The sequence below is a fragment of the Anabrus simplex genome, chromosome 3 (assembly GCF_040414725.1).
Source record: "Anabrus simplex isolate iqAnaSimp1 chromosome 3, ASM4041472v1, whole genome shotgun sequence".
Classification (NCBI taxonomy): Eukaryota; Metazoa; Arthropoda; class Insecta; order Orthoptera; family Tettigoniidae; genus Anabrus; species Anabrus simplex.
Genome location: NC_090267.1, coordinates 150,201,341 through 150,225,060, shown reverse-complemented (window position 1 = coordinate 150,225,060; position 23,720 = coordinate 150,201,341).

Below are 23,720 nucleotides of genomic sequence, written 5' to 3'. Positions count from 1 at the left end.
GGACAAATATTCATTTATAGGAAGGGGAGTTAGGGATTGGAATAACTTACCAAAGGAGATGTTCAATAAATTTCCAATGTCATTGAAATCCTTTAAGAAAAGGCTAGGAAAACAACAGATGAGGAATCTGCCACCTGGGCGACTGCCCTAAATGCAGATCAGTATTGATTGATTGATTGATTGATTGATTGATTGATATTATATCTGGAGTATTAATCAATCATAGTTGTAATACATTGCGCTTTTCCATGTTATGATGGACTAATTTTTCCAACTACGGTACATGAGTTTGCACAACATCAAGTGGTTTTTCTCCCTTAGGCTCACGAAAACTTAGGTACTCCCTTGTTATTTAGTTTCCCCTGAATGCATACAGAACAAATATTAATATAATTACTTATTTTCAATTCTAACATAGGCAATTTAATCAAAGCTTCAGAATGTACATGTTCATATCTCTCATGCCACAACCTAACCTGCCCAACATATTTAAATGCTACATTATTATTACATTCTTGATCTATCATTTGGTCACAATCACTCACAGCTACAATATAATTTATTCCCTCTATCTGTACTACATATACATCATTCCTCCTTTTTGCAATAAACAATGTTTCATCTCCATTCTTATCTACAACTGGTGCTCTCACCTGCAAATACTACTTTGAAACCTTTGCTAGTTAACTTACCAACGGGTATTAAATTCGCACCATAGTTTGCCACATACAACACATCTGTAAATGTAATTGTCCATCCTGTTGACATTTTAACTTTCACCTTACCTATACCTCTAATATCCAGCTTACTCTTGTCTCCTATTTCTACATTCCCAGTCACATTTGTTGGCATGTCTATAAATATCTCCTCTGTTCACATATGATTGGACTCACATGAATCGAACAGCCGATCTGTACTTTTCCTGGTTCTTACAGAAACTTTCATGCTCATTGCTTTATCTACTACGTGTATAATTTCCGAGCTTACCACTTTTCAACTAGCATTCACTGATTTACTCTCCTCTGATGATTCGTCACTCTTTATTGTTTGACAGACTTTAGAATAATGTCCCATCTTACCGCAATTGAAGCACTTTTGCGTACTGCGACAATATTTAGACACATGTCCCTGTTTACCACAATTGTAGCAACTGTCCTGTTTTCCGCGCCCCACGTCTTATTTCTTGATATATCGTTTCTGTTGCACAGCCATGGCTTGAGCTTCATCGTCCTTATGTTCTCCAGTGTCATAACCCTTTCCTACAATTTTCTGAAGCTTCTTTCAGTGAGTAATCTCGCCTTCACCTTCGAGATTGTCAGTTTCGCCAAATCAACTTCAAAGAAAGGTATACAACGTGCATATTCCTCTGTAAGATTTCCGATGATCATTCCTGCAGCTTGTTGACCTGTGAACTCGTATCCGGTTTTACTCGTTTTCCTCCAGAGTTGATTTATTTTTGCGAAGTATTCTTGTACATTCATATCCTTGGCCTTCACAAAATGAGTTAACGGTTTCAAGGTCATAGCACCATTCACTAGCCATCCGTCATTGCACAACTCGTTCATTTTCTCCCATGCCTTTTTCGTTGATTCAGTATCTGCAATGTCACTTTCAAAATTTTCTCCCACATATTTGAAAATAACCGCTAACGCGATCACATTGCTTCACGCTCGTCGTCTCTTTTCTGTCTGAGGCAATTGACAACCTGGCGTATACTCACACCCTATAACTGATTCCCACACATCTTTCAGCAACAGTTCTTGTTTCACCTTCAATGTCCACGAAAACTAGTTCTCCACTGAAAGCTTAGCACATTCTTATTCAGTGTTTCTTCCCCGGTCCACGAGTAAGCCATTTTTTCCGTTAGGCCTAATAATGTCATAACTCGCGTCGTCCATCAATTCTCGTAACTCCATTTATCTTATATTGTCCGGAATGTACTGCGGTGCTCTGGGCCCATACCCTGTTGATATCTCTTCATTTTTAGCTTCATAACACCAGTTCAGGCAAACAAATTTTACGGCAAAACACCAGCTTCATCACACACATCTTTTATTGCGAACTGTTGCTCACAGCTACAAATCACACACAGCTAGCAGTTCAAAGAATAATAAACAAGGTTGATAAATCGACACAATTTCTTCAAGGAATAGTACACCTGAGTTACCAACACATAACCTTAACGTAGATTTATTACAACTAACACAAGATATATATGTATGATATTATTTATTTTTATGAGAAAACCACAGCACTCCAACAAAATGACATTACCTTAATCAGGCCATTCAAATATGTGCAATAAAGCACGTTGGAAACCTCCGAGACTAAATTAATTTAAGAATTAAAACGTTTTAAATAATGCTTGTAATAACAAGCGTGGAGAAACATTATGTCGCTCGCCATAAACCTTCAGCAAGATATAAAGCTTAGAAGAAGAGCCACGGAGAAGCTAGATAGACAAGATAGGGAACAAATGTCGTAAAATCATAGGACGACAAAGGCGATATGTGTGATCTCCTTAGGCAAAGAAGCTAGATAGACAAGATCGGGAACAAACCTCGTGAAATCACAGGACGACAAAGGCGACATCTGTGACCTCCTTGGGCTAAGTTTGCGTATACAATAAATGTCAAAGTCGGCCATGATACCCAAGTCAGTGAATACGCATAAGTAACAGAGGGCAAGCAGTTCGTCCGAAAAGCGAGCCAGGTAAAGATAGAGATGGTCAGGATATGGCAGACTAAGCAGTAGTGTGGTAGTAGCCTGTAATATTTACCTTATTGTCGTGGGATCTTTGTGTACTATCCTAGAAAATATTTCTTTCCATTCATTTTAGCACAGAATAAGTTATTTAATTTTATTTTCGTTATTCCGCGAATAATGTCTAAGGAGTGCAAGTGTAGGAACTACGGGTGTGGCCAGGCATTAAAGAGTTCGAGAGTTTGAGGGAGATAATTAGGATTCTCTCAGAGGACAGGACGGCAAGTAGGCCTCCCTCAAACTGTACAGGGTACAGTAGGTCTAAAAGAGGTATGGAAAGGAAATGGGGGAATTGTAGAAGACAGATGGTCTAATGTTTTAAGGGGAAGGAGATTGCAGGCTAAGGACTCTATTCAGGATCAGAATTCAGGACAGATACCTACAAGTAGAACAGAGGTCAAATGAAGAACAGGGAACTGTTGCTGAGAAGTGTGGAAGTAGGATGAAAGGAAAAGGTAGGACAGGGAAATGTAGAACAGAAGATAGGAAAATACAGGTGGAACAGGATTATGAGAGGGAGAAAAGGGAGGAGGATGTAGCAGCTTAAGCAACAGTGAGGAAAGATAGGGATGATCAGGAGGGGAGGGGATCAGATGACGTGGGTTTGGTCGAGGCTCTGATCATGGGGTATTCCATTGTTAGACATGTGTGGAAAGTGTGTGGAGTAAAGGGAACCAGGGTAGAGTGTTATCGAGGAATTAGGTTACGGCAGATGTTGGGGAAAGTAGAAGGGAAGGAGGAGGGTAAAGATAAGGTGGTAGTGATTCACATTGGTACCTACAACGTAAGGCAACCAGGTACAAGTACCATCATAGTTGGGGATGTGTGGGATCTGGTAAATGCAGCACAAGAGAAGCTTAAGAAAACGGAGAATGTTATCAATGGATTACTGTGTAGGAGGGATACTGACTGGAAGGTGATTGGGGATTTAAATGAGGCTATGGAGTGAGTGGGTGTGTGGGAAATTTTCAGAAAGGCTTCTAAATCCTAATGGGTGGGTAGGAGATAGGGATCTGTACTCAGATAGCCTTCACTTAAACCGCAGTGGTACATATAAGTTAGAAAATTTGTTGAGAAGTGTTATTGGGAGGTACATTCAGACAAACAGGGTAGACTTGGGGGCGGTAAAAAGGGTACAGGGATGTGGAAGTCAAGTAGGGATGATATAAAAATATTAGTGCTGAACTGTAGAAGTATTGTATAGAAAGGAATATAATTAAGTAATTGAATAGATACGTACTTACGAGATATTTTAGTAGGGGTTGAATCATGGCTGAGAAATTTTATAATGAGTGCAGAAATATTTTCACGGAACTGGAGTGTGTATTGGAGATATAGGATAGGAATGCTAGCCGAGGGTGTATTCGTTCTGGTGAAAGAAGAATTTTTAAGCTACGAAAGGGTCAAAGATGACAAAAATGAAATTCTAGGTGTAAGGCTCATCTCTGTAGATAGTAGGTAACTTGATGTTTTACGAGTGTACAGATCGGGAAAGAGTAGCGCTGACGCTGATTCAGAATTATTTGATAAGATGACCAGCTATGTGGGAAACGATGTGGAAAGGAACGTGATTGTAGTAGGTGATCTCAATTTACCAAATGTCATTGGGAAGGTAATGCGAACGACAGGAATAATGACCAACAAATGGCAAATAAGTTAATATGGGAAGGGCAGTTTATTCAGAAAGTGATGGAACCAACTAGAGGGAAGAATATTCTGGATTTGGTGCTGGTAAAACCAGATGAGCTCTATAGAGAAACCGAAGTAGTAGATGGTATTAATGATCGCGAAGCTGTTTTTGTCGTAGTTAGAAATAAATGTGAAAGAAAGGAAGATATTAAAATTAGGACTATTAGGCAGTACCTATCGTAATCACAAAGACGCACACACCGATGCTGTCGATTGTATACACTCTTTTGTTTACACATTATAGAAATATTATGCGCGCACACACATGAACTACCATCTTGAACAAAATATTTGACTCGAAGAAGAAGAAGAAGAAGAAGAAGAAGAAGAAGAAGAAGAAGACTGACTCATTAGTATGTCAACCAGTTATCAATCACAACATTAGTTCACACACTCGGTAACGATTTGCACTCACAACTCAACTCAACTCCCAAGACGCTCTTTTATATACCTTGTATGGTCAGGCTTCTAGAAAAGTATGACACATTATGTTTTTGTCGTATCTTCTCGAGTCTATAATAACCTAAGTACAAATGGATAGAATGTTCTATAAAACTCTAGTGAAAAAGATGCGTTTTTCTGGACTATTAACCTGTGCTGCACAACATTACATTGGATTTATACATCATTATTAGAGGTAGTAATGAATTATATACTATTAATTATGTGTTCTTACGTTAAATAAAGTTGTATTAATATACAAACACCAAACGTATCGTACCGTAACCTCACATGTTTTGTTGCACAAGACAGATCATACCACACACAAATAATAAATGATACGACTACGATTTATACCAAATAAATTCCGTACATATCTACGTAAATAATAATAATAATAATAATAATAATAATAATAATAATAATAATAATAATAATAGACGTAAACAATTTCATAGCCACACCTCACACGTCATAGTAGTAACACCTACTAATCGAGCGTGATATTTCTACTATTTACCCACAACACAGGCTCACAGGTAGCACGTCACAGAGAGCCCAGCACGGCCATCGAACTAGCACCCCGCATCAGCCAGCTCACCAGCCGCCAAGCGACATCCCAAGCCCCGCTCAGCCTGCCAGCCAATCAGAAGGCAGAACCCAAGCAACGTACACCGAGCGAGCTAGAACCCCGCCAGAAGTCAGCCCGCCGCCGCCAAGAGACATCTCGAACCCCCGTTCAGCCTGCCAGCCAATCAGCGAGCAGAATCAAGTCCAGCAGCCATATGAGCCAGCCTGCCTTACCATTGTGCGGGCAAACAGTGCAATTTGTCTATTTGTCGCGGCCACCAAATTAGGCGGGTGAGGAAAACTGCGCTGTCGTCAGATATGGGAACGGCGAAGCGACAGATGGTCGAGAGTCGCTTAACCCCGGGCACGGATTGGCAACGCTGATCGTGCAGTGCTGTCAAACTGAAGCCCATCCGCCCCAGGGCACCTTACCCGAGTCATTCCATGTCAAGCAGCTGTAAGTGCAGTTAAAGATGGATAGTGAATGTGAATTGATTTGGGCTCAAGTCAAGAAAGAAGTGGCAGAGAGGAACAAGACATTCAAAATGAAGTGCGTAGAAAAACTCGCGTCAGAAGCCATCGACCGTGTGACTGCTGCAGATTGGGAAAAGTGCTTCAATCGCGCGGAAAATGTCCCAACAGACGATTGGGCCAAGGAAATAGTAAGGGACGAAAGAATGGAGCCATTCATCATCACTGTAAAAGACGACTCGACAGATAGTGAGATGAGTGATGACGGTGACTAAGACTGCCTTGAAGCCAGAAACCGATTCTTAGTGTTACTTCATTGTAAATTAATGTAAACCTATTCTTTAAAGTAGTTCTTTTTCTATATTGCTCGGTACAATATACAGTATTTAAATATTTAAAGTTATAATGTAATAAAACTGATACGGATTAATATGTAATCCGAAAGTATTTACGGGGTCCTGCAGCCTGTGCTGGTGCGCGCGCCCCGAACTGCCTCAGCTTGCGACATTTACATGATCGCTTTCCGGGCCATTTTCCGGGAAAATTACAAGGCTCACGGAAATATGTTTCAGATAAAAAATATGTCAGGCGATTTTTTACATTTTTCCCGCAGACAAAATTTTATTGGCTGAAGAAATAAAAACTTGGCCGCTTACTGAAATTTTCAATACATGATTCTACGGATTTAAACTTACTCGTTCAAGATTTTATTTTTCATAATTATTTAAAGTGGTTTATATGGAAAATAGTTATACCACTGGAATCAGCAATCTTTTCTGAAGCTTGTAGTATAATTTGTCTCGAAACATTGTATGAAGTAACATCAGGAGCTCGAGAGAGAACAACTTCCCTCGCGCTCCGAAATGATGTGTTCAGTTAGACATTTATTCGCTAGTTGCTACATAACCTTGGCAACAGCGTAATTTCTCTGACCTGCCTAATTTCGTGGCCGCGACAATAGTGCTCATTGCGGTTATCAGCATGTGTCTTGTCCTGGCGTGATCCAATTAAAACTAAACCTGACACGACTGGTACCCACTGAATGCGCCAAATCAGACGCCGGTCCTCAGTTCGAGTTTGACCAGACCTAACCAGTGGTTCACCTTACCTTACACTCACTCACCATGATTCAACCTCCAACCTGGCAAAACGAACTAACCGCTAACCTACAAACCTGGCAAGCAGAAATTACTTCCTTTATGGAATCATCTCTCAGTCCTTTAATTCAATTCACTCCATCTCAAACGCCACTAAATACCCCAAGCCCATTACGCCACCACTCTCCACTACTCCCCCGCCTCCCCGTACTCTTCTCCCCCCCCTAACCACTCATCCAATCAACCCCCCATGCAGAAGACGACAGCAGCAACTCCGTAGAAGGAGAAGAAACAGAAGACAACACCGAAAAAGTCGAGTGCACAGCCCCACTCTCCTGCGTACGTGGGAACTCCACCTCCCCAGTCTTTCCTAAATGCAAGGTGCTAATATTCAACCTCAGAAACCCAGACCGGGTCCCCATGACCAGGAAAGCAATCATTAGCACCCTCATGCCCATCTTCTCTGAGCATATTGCTGTAATCGAAGAGTCGTACAACAACCTATTGTTGGTCAGTCCTTACCGTAATAAATCCATCAACCGTATTCTAGAAGTGCTTGAACACGCAAGCATCCCTACACCCATCATTATCAATCCCATCAATAACGACGTCAACCAGCAAATCAATCTACCTCCCAAAACCATGAACCAAGAAACCCAAACCCTATCCACCCCCATGTTTCAAGTCAAGCCCATAACAGGGGAAACCAGGAGTCAATCAACCATGACTAATGCCAAGAAAACTCAAGATGCCAGCTGTCAAGCCACAGCTAACAGAAGAAGAATGAAGCCAAAATATACCCAAACCAACCCCCCACCCCCACCCTATCACAAGCACCCTCATACAAGCCACTCCAACCACCCAAGAGCAAGAAACCCAAACAACTCCGGACACTCAAGACTAAACCCAGCAAATCTATCCCATAGCCGCCGATATTCACACTCAAACCATTCCTACCCCTCCCCCGCTCCCACCTCCCCCGTCAAGCAGCAAATCAACTCAATCAATCCACATTACTACTTAGTCACAAACCTGTCAGAATACAGCCAAAAATATCCAACTCCAGAAGCAAAACCCACCAAAACAACCAAAGAACGCCAAAGCATCCCCTCCTCCCACACCACATTCCAAATCTATATCTCAACCCCGCTAACCTCACCCCTCGCTAACCATTCTTTGCTATAATTGTCTTAAAGTGAACCACCATGCCGCCAAGTGCACAAACGAGACCAGATGCAACAGGTGTGGAGAACCCCACCATCACCCAGAATGTACAGTGCCACGCGACCAGGCGATCTGCGCGAATTGCCACGGCAATCACGCAGCATCGTTCTTTGGCTGCCCGTATTTTAAAAAGGCAATCAAGCAAAATCTCCGCAAAACCACCTCCAGAAAAACAACCAGAACTCATGCACAACCAAACCCACCCCCGCCTCTACTTGCCCCCCCCCCCCCAGCAGTCAACTCAAACAATAACCTCCTACTGCTTATCCTCAACCTACTCCAACACCAAATTTCCAACTCAGGGCCTCCTCGGTGGATTGAGTAGCCGAGACCCTGACGAACCTAATCAGAAAACTGCCCCCCCACCCCCCACCAAGAACGTAAGACCTACCATGCCTAGTTCTCACTTCCTAAATACTGATCCAACAACAACGGCCTTCTAACATTAACCATAACGGAACACAAAATAACCAGCCTTAAGCACTGGTTTCCGGAGACGAGGCGGTGCACACACCAAAAATGCTGCATATAAACGATGCTAAACAAAATTAACACCCGTAAACCCACGACAATGTAAACTCATGTTTAACGACAGTGGACGTCACTACGAACAAAATCAGTAACAGCCTCATTGTTCACAGACCAGCAACATTGAGCGTGGTCAGCACTTGGATGGCTGACCATCCAGAGCAGCCACTTACTGATACACGCAACTGCTGTGCTAGACATGTTCACTGAATGCACATTGATTCCTAGGCACACCCATTATAAAACATAACACACACAACTGATATAACTAACAGATACGGAGTTAAGCAACTTGGAGAGTGGTCACCCAATGGATGGGCGACCAACACATATACTGTCTTACTTACTCACATATAAAGACGATAACATACTGCACCCGTCATGCCGGGCTCAGCTCGGCCGGTGAGCGAGGATCTCCAGGGGGCAGATCGTTCGCTTATCGGGTGTGCGAAATTTTTAAGTGCAGGGATAGATGATGAACTAGTGGCAAATGAGAGAAAGCTAAATAGGTTTTACACATTTATTATAACTACTGCTCTTCTCAAACTATACAATAATTTACAAAATCTAGGTATTTCGTTTATATGATTTGTCTTCTTTTATGTCGTAATCACATAGACACTTCATCGATAAACGGAACAGCAAATGCCTGAATCTGTAAATATAATATTTATATTTTTAGTTGAAAATTAATTAAATAATTAATAATAATTAATTTGAGATGATCTCTCCCATTGATAATTAAATAACTTGAAAATAAACTTCCTTCCTCCAAGGATTTAACTTTAACCAAGTTTGAAAATGATCATTTTCACTCCTCTTTGAAAATTAAATAAAAAATTTTCTCCCATGAAATTATGGTTAAATCGTCTTCCTTGACCTTTAAATTAATTAATAAACTCTATTTTATAATTATTTAGTAGTTGATTTTCACATAATAGCTTGGAACTTGACATCATGTCAACCTACATTTATCCATTAATTGAAATAATTAATTAAGTAACTCTTACAATTTTGATTTTGTGAGTTCAATCCACTGACATGGCCTATACTTATTTATGTGTATTCGTTAGCTAATACCCTATTCTTCCTTAAAAACGAATAAAATTCACTAAAGGTTTAAATTCAATCAAATGGTGAACCACTAAAGTTGGCGTAAAATAGGCCAAAAATTCCACGAAACAACGAAGAGCATCATCACAAATATGGATTGAAAAATTACATTAAGCAAAATACAGACAAATCACACACACTACACTCACACAAAGATACACGGAAATATTATATACATATTTACACGAACGCTAGCCCTTGATTATTAATTTTCATGTTTAGTCAAAATTAGGAAAAATATTCTCATGATGACACTATCGTGGCGACCTCCTCTCATCAACTTGAAATGTGATAGAGCAATGATTATCACTTTATTAAAGAACTCAGTTATACGACGATGTTCAGGCAAAATTTACGAACAAAATCATCCAAAATCATCGACAAAATTGCTTAAACACAGGTCAGAATTAACATTCCGCGCACGCGGTTCATGAGCTACGATATTTATTTTTACTTCTCCACCATAATTGTGGCTCTCGATTAATCTGCACTCACAACGAAGAAATTACATCAAGTAACATATTTTCTTCTTAAATTGACTCAATAATGGATGCACAGCTCATCTGCTGAATTCATTAATATCCATCTACCAGTCAACTAATTATCACAACACAGCAAATATATAAAAATTGTATCGGTCAGATACTGCCATTTCCCAGGCCTAAATTAATATAAATGAGCGCACATCAACCATATTCAATAATAACTAATATTATGCTCATGACCTTAGGTATTCTTTTACGCGATAGTTAAGTTAATTTATTTTTATTATTATTATTATTATCATCCCTGGCCGCGCAAGATCATACATGCGGAAGCTACTGCACAATAATATTTCAGATGACTCTATTGCATTCGAAATTCAACCATACGTCGCATAATTGAAGAATGAACTCTGACATAATAGAATCCACGAAAGTACTGTCCCATTTGATCTCAATTTAAGTCAAAAAAATATTCAAATAGTCCTAGTTTAACGTTGAGGTCATTTTACTTTTATTTCTCCTGCCACAATGAACTCGGGACAGTTGAAACACTTCTCGATGACATTCACCCAAACAAACTAATAGGTTCAAAATACTCACACATCCACAAACTACCTTCACCAAGAAAGAAGAGGTGGAAAAATTCTAACTAATAGAAAATTTTCTAAGCAAATAAGTAGAGGCTATGTCTTTACAATTACATGTACAGATAGAAAGAAAGAAAGAATAACAATGTTTAAATATTACTTGGTGGTGACTGTCGGTCGTAGAACTCGGGCTGATGACCTAGTGCATTACCACATTACGCACCATCGATCCTGGTCACGCCCGTCTGGACTGCCTTACATTTTACTCGTACATTCTGGACATGCTGGCGCGCTGGAAATCACACCATTCACCTCGTAAGAAGACAGGCATCCTGACTTGAACTCGAACCGATGATCTCTTCTGTAGAAGTTCTTGTGAAACTGAAACTGAAAATTACGTCTGAGACAAGTCCAAAACACACACCGCTGTTTGATAAGATGGAAAAATAACTTATCTTTTAATATCTGGTGAATTGTAAGTGGAATCCGCAAATATCTGAACTGCTGTTGTAACCAGTTGTAGGCTCTGAATAAGACGAAGTTCCTCAGTAAGCGAAGTGCGTCTTCTCTCGTCCGTAGTTGAAGCTAGAGTAATTCTCCACACGTCGCGTTCAGAGGTAGAAATTTCCAAGTAAAGTTTCCTTAGGAAAATCCATAATTCACCGTCTTAAGACAGGGGTGCGTCTTTTCCTTATAAGCGATTGGTTAATTTATTAACTTCGCACCAAATTAATCGCTTGATTGGCTGCTATAGTCAGACGTCATGCACCTTCACTAATATCGATCGAGCACTTGACACACATTCTGCCTGGTCACGTGGCATTCACGGCTGATTTGAAGGTTATTTGGCTAGCTGTATCTGAGCTCTCCCCTCGTTCGCCCTTGGTTGGAATTCCCGCACACCTGGTGTTAGCTCAGCCGACTCGATGTGTTAAAACTCCCTTCCTGGTTCACGAAATAATGTTCCAACACACAGTAGAAATAAAATATTCTCCAATAAATGATTTTTACCACTTTTGAAGGGGACATTTTCTCCCTTGACTGGTTAATGATTTAGTCGGAAGATGAAATCATTAATGCAGGAAATAGACCCTTAACATGTTCCCTGAAAAAGTTTAGTGGTAAACATGTGTCACACTTCTAAGCCACATTTTCAGCTCTTGTTCCGGCACGTAGCCTCTTGTTGTCCGCTTCTAGTGCTGCACCCAGTAGTCGAAGTTGATTCATTATCTTGCTCTGCATTACTTGACATTCCTCACAGGTTTCTTCTTGCAGGTTGACTTGGGTCGATGCATGGTGGTACACTGCATCCTCATTTGCATCCCATGACGTTTCTTCTTCCATTATAGTGTTGACTTGGGCATCATTTACTGGTTTAGGGCAGTTGTAGCTTCGTAAATTTGAGGCATTATAGCTTTTATCAAGACTTTGAATTTTATAGGCATTGTTCCCATATACTCGGATAATTTTGTAAGGACCGACGAAAAGAGGTGCGAATTTCGCGTAGAATTTGCTGGTAGGTTCCGAAATGGCTGGTTTCTTTAAGAGAACATATTCATTCAATCTTAGGGGTCGATGAAACTTCTTATCTCTTGCTCTTCGCTGTCTGCGCTCAGCTTGCTCCCGTAATGAAGTAGCAGCCTTTTGAACGTTTTCCTCCAGTGTTGGCCTTAAGTTACCGGGGCACTGAACGATGTTATCCCAAGGTCGATTTGGTAGTCGGTTGAAATGGAGACTAACAGGGATTTGTGCCGTGGCCTCATGCACAGTATTGTTCAAACACTTCATCATTATAGGTAGAACGTCGACCCATAACCAATGTGTATTTCCACAATAAATCCTACAGAATTTAGCTAGTTCTTGCATCACCCTTTCTGCCGGGTTGCTTGAAGGATGGCGGATAGAATTCAGAATATGTTTAATTCCAAGCTGTTCCATGGCTTCACGAAATTCTGTGGATGTAAATTGGGACCCATGGTCAGTGAGTAGTGCCTCTGGTTTGCCCATATCTGGAATCAGATTGCGAGTGATGCGTCGAATTATTGATTTCGAGTTAGCTTTCTGGATCGGGTACAAAGTTACGTATTTTGAAAATACGTCGATGGTGACAATGACATGCCGGTTGCCTCGCTTCGATGTTGGAGCAGGTCCAAATAGGTCCATTGCGTATAGTTGTTTAGGCCTAGAAGGAATGATCGGAATGGGACTGTGTTGGAGTAGATGGGAGCTCGGTTTCACTCTCTGGCAGATGTCACAAGTTCGGACTATGTTTCTTACAGTCGACCGGAGTTTGTCCCATGTAAACTTTTCTTGTATCGTGGCTAGTGTCTTGTCAATGCCACCATGGCCGGTGATTCTGTGAGCATGCCATATCAATGGCTCGCGTAATTTAGAAGGTACTAGTACTTTCAGCTTCGATTTCGCTGTATCCACAAATTTAAATAAAGTACCATCTAAGTATTGGTACCGGGACGCTTTCCTTCTTATCTTTCTGTACCCAGGGTCCTTAGGTTTAGTTTTATTTTCTAGAAAGTACCATCTCGCTTTTGAGCTTGTCTTATATATCTTAATTTCCTCAAAAACTCGTGATCTTCGGGAATTAATTCCAGTTGGTTGACTTGTAATGTTTCCTCGTTGGGATTACGGCTCAGACAGTCAGCTAGCATGTTACTCTTCCCTGAACAGTGCTCTAATTTGATGTTAAATTGTTGTACGAACATGGTCCATCTAAAAATGCGCTCAGACGCCATTGTGGCCTTTAGCATGAATATCAGTGCTTTGTGGTCTGTCCTAATAATTATCTCGAACCCATAGATAATTTTCTGCCAGTATTTTAAGGCATAGACGATAGATAGCATCTCTAACTCTGTTACTGAATAGTGTTTCTCGTGGCTGCGCAGTTTCCTACTGACAAAAGCTAGGTAGATCTTGTCCTCGGGATTCTTCTCGTCTTCCTGGAACAGTACGGCCCCAATTCCGACTCCTGATGCATCTGTTTGTAGGATAAAAGGTTTCTTGAAATTGGGATATCCCAGTTTGACATGATTTGACAGCATCTCTTTGGTCTTTGCGAAGGCTAAATCACATTCTTTGTTCCACTTCCACCTGTTGCCTTTCTTCAATAACTCTTGCAATGGAGCAACGGTTTCCGTGAAGTTCGGACAGTGATTCGCGAAGAAGTTGGCCATGCCTAAGAACTGCCGTACTTGCTTCACGCGGATCGGCCTTGGGAACTTGCTGATGGCCTCTATTTTTACAGGATTGGGTCGTATTCCTTCCCCATCAATTATATGGCCTAAAAACAATATTTCAGCTTGGCAAAAGTGGGATTTCTTTAAGTTGATGTGGAATCCAGACTTAGAAAGGTTATCTAACAATTTTTCCAGTTTAATTAGGTGTTCTTCAAAAGTTTTACTGGCCAGAAGCAGATCATCGATATACCTGGTGGTAAAGCTCTTAACTTCTTCCGTAAGGCATCTATCTAAGGCTCGGACAAGAACAGCTCCTGCATTACAAATACCGAATGGTAATTTTCTAAAAACATAAGTCTGCTGATCGAACATAAACCCAGTTAGCAGCCTAGACTTCTCTTCTAACAGTATGTGATAATAGGAGGCTGTAAAATCAACTGATGAGAACAATCTCATGCCATGGAATTTCCTCAGGACGTCTTTGATTGCCGGTGCCTGGTCTCTTTCTGGTACTAACTTCTTATTTATATCACGCGCGTCGATGCAAATGCGCAGAGACCCGTCAGGTTTATTTACTACTACAAGAGCACTAAGGAATGGTGTACAAGCCTTCATAATAATTCCATCCCGTTCCATTTCGTTGATAATCTTCGCCACGCGAGAGTGAAATTTCTCTGGGATCGGATAGGGTTTCTTCTTAAACGGGGTTCAATCTGTAGCTACCAGCGAGTATTTAAAATCAGGAATCTGGCCTGGTTTGTCATCGAACAGCGATTTATATTTCATCAGTAGATCTCGGAGCTGGCCTCTCTCTTTCTCTGTTCCTAATGCTTGTTCAGCCTTGGAGTTTATAAGATCGTACGGGTGTGTTGTACTATCGCCCTCTTCTATTATATTGTCCAGGGCCTGGTGAACTTCTTCAGTGGCCTCCTGGTCTTCAGATTCCCACGGTGCATAGGCGTTACTAATTCGGAACACACTCTGATCAGCTATTTCTGATGGGTTAACCATGACTGTTTCAATTGTTTCATCTGACCGAAATAGTATCCGATTTAAATTAAGATCTATGTTGGCCTGATAAGTTGTTAAGAAATCCACCCCTAGGATGATATTGAACTTTATATTTGACATGGCCAGGAAAATGTTTTGAAATTTTGAATTACCAATTTCGACATCCAGTAAAGTTTGTTGTCTACATGCTACAGTTTTATCCGGAATAATTCCCTTTATTTTTACATGAGACACTGGAATAATCGGAATGTTATATCTTTCGTTCAAGTCATTTAGAAACGAATTGGAGATGACACTGATGGTGGACCCTGTGTCGACCAAGCATTTTACTTTAACACCACATACTCGGGCTAAAATTATCGGCAATGTCCTCGTACAAACTCTATTGGTATCCATATTTTCTTCCAGTAGATCTTCCGACTTTGTCATCCAGGAGTCAATCTGCACTATTATCCATTCTCGCGTCTTATTGTCAATACAAGGGCTAGAATTCAGGCTATCTCCCGTTAGTTCAGGGATTGTTGTTTTTTTAATAGCGCCCTGACTCTGCTCTTCCCTTTCAGGACGTTCCCTTTCTTCCTTTTCTTTGGCTCTCTGGTATTCTAGGCTCTCGGCGCCGACCATGTCAGGATTGACATCTTGGTCGTGGATAGCACGGTGCCATTTCCGTCGTTCTTGGTTGGATTGTTGGAGCTCGCGGAGATATTTTTCACGCTCTTCTTGCCTCCAGTTCCTCTTCCGGTTTTCGAGTTTGCGGTCGTTTGGTTCTCTTCTCCAGCGATCTCTGTTATTTTCATACGGCCTTCTTCGTTTGTCCCGCCGGTAGTAATTCCATTCTCTTTCGTTCCTATAGCCTGGTCTTGGAGAACGATCCCTGGACGGTCTTTCTTCATTTTCACGATTCCAGTTTCTCCCTTGGCTGGTAAGGTTCCTGTCGTCTGGTCGATTGATAGTTGCATGGAACACCTGTTGTTCTGGGTTTGTACTTCGCCTATATGGTTCCCTGGATGTCATATCTAACTGTCTGAGAATGGCCTCTGCTTGAATCGCTGTCTGAACGTTCGAGGCTATCATAATCCTTTGGATATCCGCAGGCAGCTGTCTTACAATGACCTTTATTAGTTCAGTTTCTGTAGGTGGTGCGTCAAGCTCACGCAATTTGCGTAATTGGCTTGAAAAGAATTCTGAGAAGCGCGTGGGTGTGGATTGAGCATATTTCTTGGCGTACAGTTCTGTCTTAAGCTGGTCCTGAATATCTGAATTCCAGTACTTCTCTAAAAATGCCCTTTTAAAACCTTCAAAATCGTCAAACGAATATCGGAAGGCTGTAAACCACGTCAACACTGAGTTTTCCAGGTATCTTTCGGTCACTCGTAGCTGACGCTCCACAGGAATTTTATTGTCTCGAAAGAACTCCTGCAATTCGTTAATAAAACTCTTGGGGGTTATTCCTTTTACATTATTGAATTTCTTTGGGTGATCCTCATGTAATCGTATTATATTCACGATTTGGGTTTGACCAGAAGTGTTAAGTTGACTCGTTTCCCCTCTAACAGGCTCTAAAAATGGGTTAGTGGTATTTACAGGAACGTTTAGAATTACCCTTTCATCGGTCTTGAGAGTTGAGAATTGAACTTCCCCGGATACACGTTTCTCCAGTTGCCCCTGCCGTTCTAACAGAGTATTAGCTACAATGTTATTACTCTCGCCTTGTAACTTGAGTAGCTTTAGCTCCTTGGTAAGCTCCTGTATTTCTCCCTGTAATTCCTATTTGTAGACTTCCGAGCTGGCTCTAACTTCACTTATTTCCTTGTCCATTGTTTTAAGACTCTGCTGGGTCTCCTCGATCGTCTCATAAAAGTATTCGAGTCGCTCCGAATTAGTGACCTGGGCTACCTTAATCTCGGCTATTACGCCCTTCTCCACCTGTTTTACCGTTTCATAGATTTCGGTGAACTTCCTGCCCCATGCGGTTTTAGTTGCAGACAAGTCCTCGGCATTGTCACTAATTTTCTCCTCAATGGTCCGAACATTTCCCTTCACTTCGTCCTTGTATTGGTCTAGTCCATGCAGTATTCCTGTCTGTACTTTGGCTAGCCTTTCGCTAAACTCATTTGACATCGCTGACATGGAGCTATCGATTCCGGCCTGGATTTCCCCTTTCAAATTGGAAAATTTTTGCTTAACGGACACCAACTCACTTTGGACCGACGCTAATTTTCCGTTAAATAATTTAACGTCCATGTGCAGTTTCCCTAAGTTTTCGTCTGTTCTAGCTTGAATTTCCTCTAGGGCACCCTTAAGATCTTGTTTGAGTTTGTCCTGTCCTGCATTCAGTTTTCCCGTTAGTGTAAGTTCTAACTGAGCATTATTTTCAGTTAATTTGCGTTCTAACAATTCACTGTTCTCACCTAACTCACGTTTTAGCTCCTGTTTCAATAGATTACTGTTTTCGTTTAACTCCTGTTTCAATAAATCACTGTTTTCATTTAGCTCAACTTTTAGCTCCTGTTTTAATAAATTACTGTTTTCGTTTAATTCCTGTTTTAAACTGTCTTTCAAGTCCGCAGTCACTACATCTAGGAACCTACGAAGGTCCTCCATAGTAACAGTACCCATTCTAATTTGAGACAACTAGCAGTTCAGACATTGGACGGACCAGGTTCGATGGTCTAATACCCGAATTCAGATCGACAGTCACGTGTGGATTGAAGTCACAGTCATAAAAGAAGATTATTATCGCATAAATAATATCTTATAGTTTAAGTCCAAACTATGCGGAAATCTGCCGCAAAAAGATAAATTTTGAAAATATCACCCAGATTTTGTTTATAATATAGCACCAAGGCCCTTCCTAACCTTTAACATGAGCGTAGTTCGCCACAAAAATTTGGGCTAATAAATGTCACAAAATAAACCTGAAAATTTTTAATTTGCCACTGCATCTTGTTTGCATCCAAATTCTGGACTACAAGATCGAGTTCTTTTATTGGTACAGCCAATAAATCGGGCCTTAACACGTTGGCCGCCAAATCTATACCTGCACCCGTCATGCCGGGCTTAGCTCGGCCGGTGAGCGAGGATCTCCAGGGGGTAGATCGTTCGCTTATCGGGTGTGCGAAATTGTTAAGTGCAGGGATAGATGATGAACTAGTGGCAAATGAGAGAAAGCTAAATAGGTTTTACACATTTATTATAACTACTGCTCTTCTCAAACTATACAATAATTTACAAAATCTAGGTATTTCGTTTATATGATTTGTCTTCTTTTATGTCGTAATCACATAGACACTTCATCGATAAACGGAACAGCAAATGCCTGAATCTGTAAATATAATATTTATATTTTTAGTTGAAAATTAATTAAATAATTTGAGATGATCTCTCCCATTGATAATTAAAAACTTGAAAATAATCTTCCTTCTTCCAAGGATTTAACTTTAACCAAGTTTGAAAATGATCATTTTCACTCCTCTTTGAAAATTAAATAAAAAATTTTCTCCCATGAAATTATGGTTAAATCGTCTTCCTTGACCTTTAAATTAATTAATAAACTCTATTTTATAATTATTTAGTAGTTGATTTTCACATAATAGCTTGGAACTTGACATCATGTCAACCTACATTTATCCATTAATTGAAATAATTAATTAAGTAACTCTTACAATTTTGATTTTGTGAGTTCAATCCACTGACATGGCCTATACTTATTTATGTGTATTCGTTAGTTAATACCCTATTCTTCCTTAAAAACGAATAAAATTCACTAAAGGTTTAAATTCAATCAAATGGTGAACCACTAAATTTGGCGTAAAATAGGCCAAAAATTCCACGAAACAACGAAGAGCATCATCACAAATATGGATTGAAAAATTACATTAAGCAAAATACAGACAAATCACACACACTACACTCACACAAAGATACACGGAAATATTATATACATATTTACACGAACGCTAGCCCTTGATTATTAATTTTCATGTTTAGTCAAAATTAGGAAAAATATTCTCATGATGACACTATCGTGGCGACCTCCTCTCATCAACTTGAAATGTGATAGAGCAATGATTATCACTTTATTAAAGAACTCAGTTATACGACGATGTTCAGGCAAAATTTACGAACAAAATCATCCAAAATCATCGACAAAATTGCTTAACACAGGTCAGAATTAACATTCCGCGCACGCGGTTCATGAGCTACGATATTTATTTTTACTTCTCCACCATAATTGTGGCTCTCGATTAATCTGCACTCACAACGAAGAAATTACATCAAGTAACATATTTTCTTCTTAAATTGACTCAATAATGGATGCACAGCTCATCTGCTGAATTCATTAATATCCATCTACCAGTCAACTAATTATCACAACACAGCAAATATATAAAAATTGTATCGGTCAGATACTGCCATTTCCCAGGCCTAAATTAATATAAATGAGCGCACATCAACCATATTCAATAATAACTAATATTATGCTCATGACCTTAGGTATTCTTTTACGCGATAGTTAAGTTAATTTATTTTTATTATTATTATTATTATTATCATCCCTGGCCGCGCAAGATCATACATGCGGAAGCTACTGCACAATAATATTTCAGATGACTCTATTGCATTCGAAATTCAACCATACGTCGCATAATTGAAGAATGAACTCTGACATAATAGAATCCACGAAAGTACTGTCCCATTTGATCTCAATTTAAGTCAAAAAAATATTCAAATAGTCCTAGTTTAACGTTGAGGTCATTTTACTTTTATTTCTCCTGCCACAATGAACTCGGGACAGTTGAAACACTTCTCGATGACATTCACCCAAACAAACTAATAGGTTCAAAATACTCACACATCCACAAACTACCTTCACCAAGAAAGAAGAGGTGGAAAAATTCTAACTAATAGAAAATTTTCTAAGCAAATAAGTAGAGGCTATGTCTTTACAATTACATGTACAGATAGAAAGAAAGAAAGAATAACAATGTTTAAATATTACTTGGTGGTGACTGTCGGTCGTAGAACTCGGGCTGATGACCTAGTGCATTACCACATTACGCACCATCGATCCTGGTCACGCCCGTCTGGACTGCCTTACATTTTACTCGTACATTCTGGACATGCTGGCGCGCTGGAAATCACACCATTCACCTCGTAAGAAGACAGGCATCCTGACTTGAACTCGAACCGATGATCTCTTCTGTAGAAGTTCTTGTGAAACTGAAACTGAAAATTACGTCTGAGACAAGTCCAAAACACACACCGCTGTTTGATAAGATGGAAAAATAACTTATCTTTTAATATCTGGTGAATTGTAAGTGGAATCCGCAAATATCTGAACTGCTGTTGTAACCAGTTGTAGGCTCTGAATAAGACGAAGTTCCTCAGTAAGCGAAGTGCGTCTTCTCTCGTCCGTAGTTGAAGCTAGAGTAATTCTCCACACGTCGCGTTCAGAGGTAGAAATTTCCAAGTAAAGTTTCCTTAGGAAAATCCATAATTCACCGTCTTAAGACAGGGGTGCGTCTTTTCCTTATAAGCGATTGGTTAATTTATTAACTTCGCACCAAATTAATCGCTTGATTGGCTGCTATAGTCAGACGTCATGCACCTTCACTAATATCGATCGAGCACTTGACACACATTCTGCCTGGTCACGTGGCATTCACGGCTGATTTGAAGGTTATTTGGCTAGCTGTATCTGAGCTCTCCCCTCGTTCGCCCTTGGTTGGAATTCCCGCACACCTGGTGTTAGCTCAGCCGACTCGATGTGTTAAAACTCCCTTCCTGGTTCACGAAATAATGTTCCAACACACAGTAGAAATAAAATATTCTCCAATAAATGTTTTTTACCACTTTTGAAGGGGACATTTTCTCCCTTGACTGGTTAATGATTTAGTCGGAAGATGAAATCATTAATGCAGGAAATAGACCCTTAACATGTTCCCTGAAAAAGTTTAGTGGTAAACATGTGTCACACTTCTAAGCCACATTTTCAGCTCTTGTTCCGGCACGTAGCCTCTTGTTGTCCGCTTCTAGTGCTGCACCCAGTAGTCGAAGTTGATTCATTATCTTGCTCTGCATTACTTGACATTCCTCACAGGTTTCTTCTTGCAGGTTGACTTGGGTCGATGCATGGTGGTACACTGCATCCTCATTTGCATCCCATGACGTTTCTTCTTCCATTATAGTGTTGACTTGGGCATCATTTACTGGTTTAGGGCAGTTGTAGCTTCGTAAATTTGAGGCACTATAGCTTTTATCAAGACTTTGAATTTTATAGGCATTGTTCCCATATACTCGGATAATTTTGTAAGGACCGACGAAAAGAGGTGCGAATTTCGCGTAGAATTTGCTGGTAGGTTCCGAAATGGCTGGTTTCTTTAAGAGAACATATTCATTCAATCTTAGGGGTCGATGAAACTTCTTATCTCTTGCTCTTCGCTGTCTGCGCTCAGCTTGCTCCCGTAATGAAGTAGCAGCCTTTTGAACGTTTTCCTCCAGTGTTGGCCTTAAGTTACCGGGGCACTGAACGATGTTATCCCAAGGTCGATTTGGTAGTCGGTTGAAATGGAGACTAACAGGGATTTGTGCCGTGGCCTCATGCACAGTATTGTTCAAACACTTCATCATTATAGGTAGAACGTCGACCCATAACCAATGTGTATTTCCACAATAAATCCTACAGAATTTAGCTAGTTCTTGCATCACCCTTTCTGCCGGGTTGCTTGAAGGATGGCGGATAGAATTCAGAATATGTTTAATTCCAAGCTGTTCCATGGCTTCACGAAATTCTGTGGATGTAAATTGGGACCCATGGTCAGTGAGTAGTGCCTCTGGTTTGCCCATATCTGGAATCAGATTGCGAGTGATGCGTCGAATTATTGATTTCGAGTTAGCTTTCTGGATCGGGTACAAAGTTACGTATTTTGAAAATACGTCGATGGTGACAATGACATGCCGGTTGCCTCGCTTCGATGTTGGAGCAGGTCCAAATAGGTCCATTGCGTATAGTTGTTTAGGCCTAGAAGGAATGATCGGAATGGGACTGTGTTGGAGTAGATGGGAGCTCGGTTTCACTCTCTGGCAGATGTCACAAGTTCGGACTATGTTTCTTACAGTCGACCGGAGTTTGTCCCATGTAAACTTTTCTTGTATCGTGGCTAGTGTCTTGTCAATGCCACCATGGCCGGTGATTCTGTGAGCATGCCATATCAATGGCTCGCGTAATTTAGAAGGTACTAGTACTTTCAGCTTCGATTTCGCTGTATCCACAAATTTAAATAAAGTACCATCTAAGTATTGGTACCGGGACGCTTTCCTTCTTATCTTTCTGTACCCAGGGTCCTTAGGTTTAGTTTTATTTTCTAGAAAGTACCATCTCGCTTTTGAGCTTGTCTTATATATCTTAATTTCCTCAAAAACTCGTGATCTTCGGGAATTAATTCCAGTTGGTTGACTTGTAATGTTTCCTCGTTGGGATTACGGCTCAGACAGTCAGCTAGCATGTTACTCTTCCCTGAACAGTGCTCTAATTTGATGTTAAATTGTTGTACGAACATGGTCCATCTAAAAATGCGCTCAGACGCCATTGTGGCCTTTAGCATGAATATCAGTGCTTTGTGGTCTGTCCTAATAATTATCTCGAACCCATAGATAATTTTCTGCCAGTATTTTAAGGCATAGACGATAGATAGCATCTCTAACTCTGTTACTGAATAGTGTTTCTCGTGGCTGCGCAGTTTCCTACTGACAAAAGCTAGGTAGATCTTGTCCTCGGGATTCTTCTCGTCTTCCTGGAACAGTACGGCCCCAATTCCGACTCCTGATGCATCTGTTTGTAGGATAAAAGGTTTCTTGAAATTGGGATATCCCAGTTTGACATGATTTGACAGCATCTCTTTGGTCTTTGCGAAGGCTAAATCACATTCTTTGTTCCACTTCCACCTGTTGCCTTTCTTCAATAACTCTTGCAATGGAGCAACGGTTTCCGTGAAGTTCGGACAGTGATTCGCGAAGAAGTTGGCCATGCCTAAGAACTGCCGTACTTGCTTCACGCGGATCGGCCTTGGGAACTTGCTGATGGCCTCTATTTTTACAGGATTGGGTCGTATTCCTTCCCCATCAATTATATGGCCTAAAAACAATATTTCAGCTTGGCAAAAGTGGGATTTCTTTAAGTTGATGTGGAATCCAGACTTAGAAAGGTTATCTAACAATTTTTCCAGTTTAATTAGGTGTTCTTCAAAAGTTTTACTGGCCAGAAGCAGATCATCGATATACCTGGTGGTAAAGCTCTTAACTTCTTCCGTAAGGCATCTATCTAAGGCTCGGACAAGAACAGCTCCTGCATTACAAATACCGAATGGTAATTTTCTAAAAACATAAGTCTGCTGATCGAACATAAACCCAGTTAGCAGCCTAGACTTCTCTTCTAACAGTATGTGATAATAGGAGGCTGTAAAATCAACTGATGAGAACAATCTCATGCCATGGAATTTCCTCAGGACGTCTTTGATTGCCGGTGCCTGGTCTCTTTCTGGTACTAAC